Source organism: Dermacentor albipictus, unplaced genomic scaffold (assembly GCF_038994185.2).
Source record: "Dermacentor albipictus isolate Rhodes 1998 colony unplaced genomic scaffold, USDA_Dalb.pri_finalv2 scaffold_14, whole genome shotgun sequence".
Taxonomy (NCBI): Eukaryota; Metazoa; Arthropoda; class Arachnida; order Ixodida; family Ixodidae; genus Dermacentor; species Dermacentor albipictus.
The window spans coordinates 8,568,536-8,577,951 of NW_027225568.1; positions in this window are offsets into that span (position 1 = coordinate 8,568,536).

Below are 9,416 nucleotides of genomic sequence, written 5' to 3' on the forward strand. Positions count from 1 at the left end.
GAAGCGTTACGTATTAATGGAGTTACAAGCGATTAGAAGTTACCCTCCTCCCTAGCCATGCCTTTCCTCCTCAACTCGCTCGCCGAGTGAGCGGCGCTAAGCTCCGCCTTCACTGGTCCTGCGTCACGATGCGACGTCACATCGTCCACTTCCGGTTGTTGGAGCACGCCTCCTCCCGCGCGAGACCTCTCCGCTGGCCGCTTGGCCGTCGACCGAGAGCCATCGAAGCAGCGTGCGTTGCGAGCATTCTGTCGTTGCGCCGAAGGTGTCCGGTATTTCGGTAACCACAGGCAAGCTGGTCATTTCGGCAAATGACTGGAGGCATAAACTCAAGCTGATGAAGGAACTTCAGAGTAGACGTACGTGAGCAGCCTGATCGGTCTGCACGGTCCAGATCGGTCTGCACGGTTGGCGCAGCGCTTAACCAATCAAACGAAGCGCTAATATTGCTCTAACCAAGTGTAAAACATTTTAAACATTTATAAGAACAACGTGCTGATGATTACACTCCTGCGAAAAATACACACCAGCAGCAAAGAAGAATGCACTTCGTTGCTGCTACTGTGTATGGTTGAGCTCTGTGCCACCAGGTGGCTGCACCGTGCAGACCATTCACAATTACCTTTCTGCTCATCTCATGGCTCATCCCGGCACAGTCAAGCGGCCAGACCCTGTCCCCTTGCGCTTGTGTTTGCCCTAATACCGGACTTGCGAAACGCTATTGCGTTAGTAATATTCCGCTGTAAAGTGACGGCCACAAACGCGCAAATCCTGTCGGTTATCGCATAGCGGCAGTCCGATGCGCAGCAGCCAGTTCGCTCGTATGCTGCCTTGCAGAGGGACACGATGTCGCAGCTTGACATATTGCCAGTCGCTAGGTTCGCAGTCCACAAGGCAACAAAGTCGAATATAGTGCTCGCGAAAAGACCGAGACCGACTCTGACCGCGGAGCTCTCGTCAAAATGGAGTACGTGTAACACAAGCAGACGACACTTGCTGTGTGCCGGAAGTGCTTAAGTGTACTGAAAAATTGTTCTTGTGCATTCTCTTTATGTTACTTTCTTTTATGTATGCAAAACTGTCTACAATGACAGAGCCATCTATTATGCAGCTGTTATCAGGAACATCTATATTGAGGATGAAGCTAGCAAACATGGCCTGTTTTTACTGGGGTGGTGCACAGGTAGCTAAGAGAGGCCTATCTGAATGCTCTTTTGTTAAAGGGACCCTGAAACGATTTTGGCGATTTTCTACAAACGTACTGAGTCGTTAGAGTAGGTTCTGCTGATCATTAATTGATGCATCTAAGTGCTCTGCGTAAAGCGTGTAATTTATTATAAGGTTTTAAAAATACCCATCGCTGCCGATCGCAGCGCACTGCTCGGCGGAATTTTAAGCCGCCCCTACCACTGGCGTAGCAATAGGGGGGGCCGGGGGGCCGTGGGCCCCGGGTGCAAGCGGCCTGTGGAGGGAGGGGGGGGTGTTATATACGACTGAAGACACCCCTCTTTTCGCCGGCTGCACCCGAGGGGGGGGGGGGTGCTGGCAGAAGACCTATGGGCCCCGGGTGCCAGACGACCTAGCTACGCCACTGGCCCCTACCCATATGATGCAAATAACCCATATTACGTCACATGGGCGAGCTATCTGATTGGCTGACCAGGGCGCGTGGTCGATAATTTTTCCAACTTTATGGTGAACAAATGATGCTCGTAATAGTTGGAATGTTAGTTACTTTGTTTTTGTAAAAAGAAAATAACTTAAAGAGAATACACAAGAATAGTTTTTTAGTACACTTCAGCACTTCCGGCACACAGCAAGTGTCGTCTGCTTGTGTTACGACGTACTCCATTTTGACGAGAGCTCCGCGGTCAGAGTCGGTCTCAGTCTTTTCGCGAGCACTATGATTCGACTTTGTTGCCTTGTGGACTGCAAACCTGGCGACCTGCAAACCGCGAGTCCAGTATTAGGGCAAACGCAAGCGCAAGGGGACAGGGTCTGGCCGCTTGACTGTGCCGGGATGAGCCACGAGATGAGCAGAAGGGCAAATGTGAACGGTCTGCACGGTGCAGCCACCTGGTGGCACAGAGCTCAACCATACACAGTAGCAGCAACGAAGTGTATTCTTTGTTGCTGGTGTGTATTTTTCGCAGGAGCGTAATCATTAACACGTTGATTTATAAATGTTTAAAATGATTTACACTTGGTTAGGGCAATATTAGCGCTTTGTTTGACTGGTTAAGCGCTGCGCCAGCAAGTGTCTGGACCGTGCAGACCGATCAGGCTGCTCACGTACGTCTACGCTAAAGTTCCTTCATCAGCTTGAGTTTATGCCTCCAGTCATTTGCCGAAATGACCAGCTTGCCTGTTTTTAGCGGAGTACCGGACACGTTCGGCGCTACGACAGAATGCTCGAAACGCACGCTGCTTCGATAGCTCTCGGTCGACGGCCAAGCGGCTAGCGGAGAGGTCTCGCGCGGGAGGGGGCGTGCTCCTAAACAACCGGAAGTGAGCGATGTGACGTCGCATCGTGACGCTGAACCAGTGAAGGCGGAGCTTAGCGCCGCTCGCTCGGCGAGCTAGTTGAGGAGGAAAAGCATAGCTAGGGAGGAGGGTAACTTCTAATCGGTTGCAGCTCCATTAATACGTAACGCTTCACTTAAATTGTGGTGCGAATGTTCTACTTAAGCTGTACCCTACGCGCCTACAAAATTTGTCCGAACCGTTTCAGGGGCCCTTTAAGTTCATCGTTTTGAGTGGTGAGAGGGTTGCCGCCACTTTTCCCTCTCACTCTTTTAAGCGATTTTATAGCTGGGCAAGTGCAGTCCTATGGCTTTTTAGAAGCCGCTTGAGGAACTGCATATTATTTTCTAAAGGAAATGCGCTGACCAGGTCGCGTTTTTACAATTGTTAGCAGGTAGTACAGCGGGGCGTGGCGCTTTCCACGGCGCTCGACGTTTCTGCGCAGGCGCGAGTAAGAGCGGGTGCGAGAGAGAAAATCTGGGGGCTTTTGCTCCTTGAATATATGACTCTGCCTAGGCACTACGGAGGAGGTTTCTTAGCGCGCGTTGTATTCGTTTATGCCCTAGAAATGCCAGCATTACGGAGTGCGGTGGAGTTTGTTTAGGCTCCGCCGCTAGCTGCCCGCGCAGCGAGACAGTGGGCGCGGACACCGCTTGGTGATCGCTGTGTCTGAAGCGGCAATGTTCTGAATGGTGTTGCATAAGTAGCGGGTCGCTTTTTCCGTCGCGACGATAGAGGATTTTTTACAAACACTGCTCCAGGAGGGCACGTAACGGGGAAACGGAGGCCTCAGGACAGCACCTGTTATAATAAGGCAGGCGGCGCAGAATTTCGAGGGCACCCAAGGGGTAGCAGGAAGCCAACCCGAACTGGTCCGGGGGTTGGCGCTCGCCGAGGCCTGCGCATGCCAGAAGAGTATAAGATCGGCTGTCCGCTGTCGCGGACAGCCAATTTTTTTATGCGAACACCCCATGGCACGCGCAGGCCTCTACGAGCTCCAACCCACGGGCCAGTCCGGCTTCTAGCTTTGATGTCCCAGTTGCCGCTTTGGTGTCTTGGAGGCGCCGCCAATAATGCGAAATAATGACACGTTGTTTTCATTAGTAAAAACATGATTGAATAAATATAATTCCGTCGAGCCGCCAACTTGCGATGCTAGGTTCAGCCCTATCGCACCCCGCGACTTCTGCCGGCACGCCTAGGGACAAGCGCATACAACGCGCGCCAAGAAACTCCTCCGTAGTACCTAGCCAGAGTCGTATTTTCGAAGAGCAAAAGTCCCCACATTTCCTCTCTCACACCCGCTCTTACTCGCGCATGCGCGCAAACGTCCGTCGTCTCTGCAAGTGCCGTGCCCCGCTGTACCTACTGGCAATTGGAAATACACGACCAGGTCCAGTGGTCCATGCTTGCGTATATAAGTTGCAAGGTGTAATACACAGTGAACATTGTAGGAAGCCTGGTCATTTCCATACAATTTTGCAAAAGCTTTAACAAATTACTGAAGAAGAGACTCGGCATAATCAGTATTTTGCCGGCACAAGCTAGGCTAGGACTTGCCAGAATGTAGACTGCACAGTGCAGCAAAAGAATGTTCATGTGAAGATCTGAAGGCAAAACTGGCATGAGTACTGCAGGCCCAGTGTAGAAAAGAGGTAGTCTGAATTCTGTTGCCTTCCTACGCTCAGCCTTTACTACACTTCTAGGTTTGTGTGAAAATTCTTTAGGAACATACAGAGCTAAAGAAAGAAAGTCAGACAACCGTCCGCACTCTGCAGGTCCGAGACGGACCTCTAAACGACCACCTAACCAAGCACTAAGCAACTTTTTTATAATGCCCAGACATAAAAGGTGCATGTAGTCAAGCGGTGCAGAGGCAATGCAGTCTATGGGAAGCAGCGTCAAGACTGAGGTGCCCAGGTAATGGTCAGGGTCAGTCTGACGCCTGAATGAATCATCAGCGTGCAAAGTGGAGGATCTTGTTGGAAAGCAGAGTCGGCTGCTGCTGTATGTGCCCTCTACTGTACATTTGGACAACCAGAATACCCAGTCTGTTCGAAAAACAAATGACCGCGCTGGTGCACGTAAAATAAAACATGTTGACGAAACCTCAATTACTTACTGCTCAAAAACCATTCCATGCGAAAGAAGTTGTTGCAGCTCACTGACATGGGGCTCAGAAAATCATTTGCTGAAACGGGCTTTGATGGGCCAGCAAAAATGCCGACTACAGAGGGGGAAACTCTGCCATGCTCACCATAACTGCATGGTAGAACTCTTTGAAATTGGCAGTCCGTCAATGTTATATAACAAAGAAACATGGCTGCCCTTAAAACATGCTTCCGACAAGGCATTTTCTAGTCTGCACTGCAAGCAAAAGTGTTTTTTGCTCACGAGCCTTTGCAGTTAAAGCAGGTGCACATTTGTGTACCTCTGGGCATGGAGAGGAAATTGCGAGCGTCACTTGGGAGACACGAGGGGTCAAAGTTACTTGTCTTGAGCATCTTTAGCAGATATGTGACCGCTGTATGCCCAACATTTTCCTTAATGGCCCAAATGCACAGTTTTTTAGTAAAATCAAAGGGCACCGATGAAAACTCCGCGGTAGCTAAAGCAAATGTAGGCTCCGGGGTGCTGCTTACCAGAGAACCCACATTGACTTGTGCGTACACCTCTCTCAAGGGATCCTGTTCCCTTCTCACAGCAAAGTGAACCATCCGAAGAGTCACGTAGAGTCGATACATCAGGGAAGCAAGGTACATGCCGACAGTATCATTTAATCAGTTTCATTACTGAATCGTCCAACTAAAATGAAATCTTCGATATTTACACCCATATTTTTCCTTAATACACTTAAATGTCCGTAGCATGAGGAACAAACAAGATGAGCTGGACATTTGGCTAAAGTCCCTGCAAGTTAATTTTGACGCATTCATGTTCACAGAAATATGGTTAAGCAAAGATGAGCCTTCCCCTAATTTTACTGATTACATGCCAATACGATTAGACAGAACTGGTAGAGGTGGTGGCCTGATTATTTATCTACAACGAAAGTACGCATATCATATTGTTGATGAGTGCACAGCTATGAATAGGGATATAGAGTGCCTAACGGTGGAAACCAGCACGTTTTTAATTGCTGATCTGTACAGACCACCGACTGGATACAAGCGGCATTTCCTACAGCATTTAGAAAATGTAATAATCTATTGTATTAATACTAATAAGCAGTTCTCTCTCTTGGGAGATGTAAATATCGACACGTTGGCCGACGACTCTTCTGCGCGCAACTTGATGAATCTCTTGTCCTCTTATGGGTGCGAAAATGCTATTTCTATGCCAACTCGAATTACTTCACAAAGTTCTACTTCTATAGATGTATGTGTTTCAAACCTGAATGCATCAGATTTCAAAGCAGGGGCATTATCATGCGACATCAGTGACCATCTGCCTATGTTCCTTGCCACACAATGCACCCTAACCACGAACTAGAAATGCAGCAGGCTTGAACATAGGGTGGTGAATGACTCCTCGTTAAGCTATTTTCATTCTTTAATTGAGCGGGCTGACTGGTCAAATGTGTACTTACAGCAGGATGCAAATTCTGCGTATGAGGCTTTTCTTCGGGTCTTTCTTAGTTGCGACAATGATGCATTTCCACTGAGAGAGTATAAAAAATGCAATCGGAAAATTAAAACGCCCTGGATTGACACCGCCCTACTAAAACGCATCAAGAAGAAAAATAATATGTTCCGCAAATTCATAAAATGCAACGACGGTTACTTGTTCAAAGAATTTAAAAAATATCGCAATCAATTAAACGCTGATATAAATAAAGCCAAACTTGCATATTATGAAGCAATGTTTGCTAGGATAAGAACGGATCCGGCAAAGATCTGGAGACAGGTAAATTACCTTACTGGCAGAAACCCATCACCGGTTAAGGCTGACCAAATAGTAATCAATGACGCTATAGGAGGCAAGACGCTAGCAGATGAAATTAAACGAGTATTTCAATAATGCAGCCGTACCCCAGCCGTCTATTCAACAAAGTGGGCTCTACTGGCCTTCTCGTCGAGTAAATTTATTGGTTTTGGATGCCGTTACCGAAGGAGAAAACAATGCTCTTATAATACGCTTAAAAATAATGTCGCAAGTGGGTATGATGAAATTAAAGTTGAACCTGTAAAGCGAGTGTCATTAATTATGAGCCCTGTCCTAGCCTATCTCATTAGTCTCACATTTTCTACTGGAGTCTTCCCAGATAAATTAAAACTGGCCAAAGTAATTCCAATTCACAAAGGAGGCAGAATTGACGATATTACGAATTACCGGCAATTCTCAGTACTACCGGTGTTTTCAAAGATTTACGAATTGTCAATCAATAACAGCTAGGCTGTCAAAATATCTAACCAAGTATCATATAATATCACCCTCACAGTATGGTTTTCAGAAAAATAAGACAACTCAGGACGCTCTTCTTGCCGTCAAGCAGCAAATAATAAGAAATTTTGAAGATCAGCTCTTTACCTTAGGAATATTTCTCGATCTGCGCAAAGCTTTTGATTCCGTTGACCTTGAAATCTTAGCTATAAAATTAGGTTGCTATGGAATTCGAGGTATCACATTAGGCCTTATCAAGAGCTACTTATCGTTTCGGCGTCAGTTTGTTAAAATAGAATGTAGTTCTTCAAAACAGCTTGACATTATACTAGGTGTCCCGCAAGGTTCGATATTAGGCCCGTTACTTTTTTTCTTATATGTGAATGACATTACGGAACTACAAAGAACACCCACAATAACCATGTTTGCAGACGACACTAGTTTATTCTTTACAGATAGAACACTGCATGACATTGAACAATCGGCCAATCTGTATTTAAATGATTTATCCACATGGTTGCAACAAAACGAACTTCAGTTGAATGCAGTAAAAACAAAGTACATGATAGTTAAGCCAATCAATAAGCATAAAAAATGATGAACTTACAGTACAGATGACATAACTTAGAACAAGTAAGTGTGCAAAAGTTCCTTGGGGTATGGTTTAGTGAAGAGTTGTCTTGGACCCCTCATGTCAATCATCTGCTCTCCGAACTCGCGAAGTCTGTTGGATGTATTAGAAAAATAGCTCCTCTTCTACCTCTTTGGCTAGAGCAATCACTATATTACTCTCTGTTCTATTCTAAACTTTTGTATGGCATTCTGGTCTGGGGGACAACGACAAAAGGGAACTATGATAGGCTACAACTGCTGCAAAAACGTGTCCTCCAGGTTTTTGGGAACCACACCGGCCCTTGTTAGGATCGGCCTGCAGCTATTTCAGCCCGCTGCACGTGTTCCGATCCAACGGGGACGGTGGCGCACTTCAGAGAACTGCGGATAACCGGCAGCCACGTGGCGAGGGGTCAGCTCAGGGGAGTTCTCGAAGGGAGGTAATTGGCGGAACCTCCCCATGCGCTTTTCGAGACACCAGGCAATGTGCTACCCGGGCGCGCCACCCGGGACGACTCAAAGTTCTACGAAGCCCCTCTGACGTCGGCTTCAGACCATTACACCTGTGTGCTTGTGCGGCACGTGTATGTGAGCCCTCCTCCTCCTCCAAAAGGGCGGGTCATCTTCAATGACGTCGAACTATGACGTCGAGCAGAGTGCTTATAAGCAGCGATTGTCGGCTGCTAGTGTGTGCTCGTTGTCGTGCTAGAAATGTACTCGTGAGCTGTGTGCTCGTAATTTGTTTGCTGTATGCTCGTCTTGCGCGCTCCATTTGGGAGTCACGCTAGACTGTCGATGTATCTCATGTTCAACGGTAAATAACATGTAAATAAATCGTGCTCTCCTTAGTCCCGACGAAGAGTCAAGCTCCTTCCTACAGCTACGACTGCCAAATTTTACATATGAATGGCAGCGGTGAGATCGGCCTAGAGCTCGTAGATCGTCCGACAACTCTAACAAATGGTGGCAGCGGCGAGATCGTCCGACGAATCTTACACCCTTTTAGTTTGTTGCCGACGCAACCACTTTTTCCCAGATTTGATGTTTTACCTACAAATAAAGTCTATTTGGGGATACTGGCACAGCGAATATATAAAAAAAAGCTCCACAGTATTTACACATCTGTCTTGGCGCAGTATGATATCCGTAACCCCAAACGTAGAAATAAAAAAGTCAGAACAAATTATGGAAAACAAGATCTGGAATATCAGGTAAGAGACATGTTAAATAACTGCGCTTCTATTTTGGATTTCTGCCTACCCAGAAAAACGTTCAAACGTGAACTGCGGTCAATTTTGTTTTCCGTTGAAATTGTTAAGTAACAATGATAAATGTAAATTTCCGTTTCAATTATTGGCTTCCTTTTAAGTGTTTTTTTATATGAGCGAATCTTCAATGTGATTTTTAAAAATAAGCTGTCCGTAGTCCTTAAGTACAGCCATATTGTATAGGACGTATGATGTAGGATGTATGCGTGTACTATTTGTAACCCCGCTTCTCTTTTTTGTACCAGCTCCTGCTGTACTGCTGTAGACTGCTCCTTTAGTTACGGGGGCAGAGACCTCGTCAGGCAATCATGTGGCTTGCTGGCCGGCTGGCCCGCTGGCTGGCAGGCTGGCTGGCTGGCTGGCTGGCTGGGGCTGTCTTAAAGGGCAAATTCTCGACCACCAAACGAAGGACACGAAGGGCCATCATTGGCTTCATCATCATCATCATCATCATCATCATCATCATCATCATCATCATCATCAGCCTGGTTACGTCCACTGCAGGGCAAAGGCCTCTCCCATACTTCTCCAACAACCCCGGACATGTACTAATTGTGGCCATGTCGTCCCTGCAAACTTCTTAATCTCATCCGCCCACCTAACTTTCTGCCGCCCCCTGCTACGCTTCCC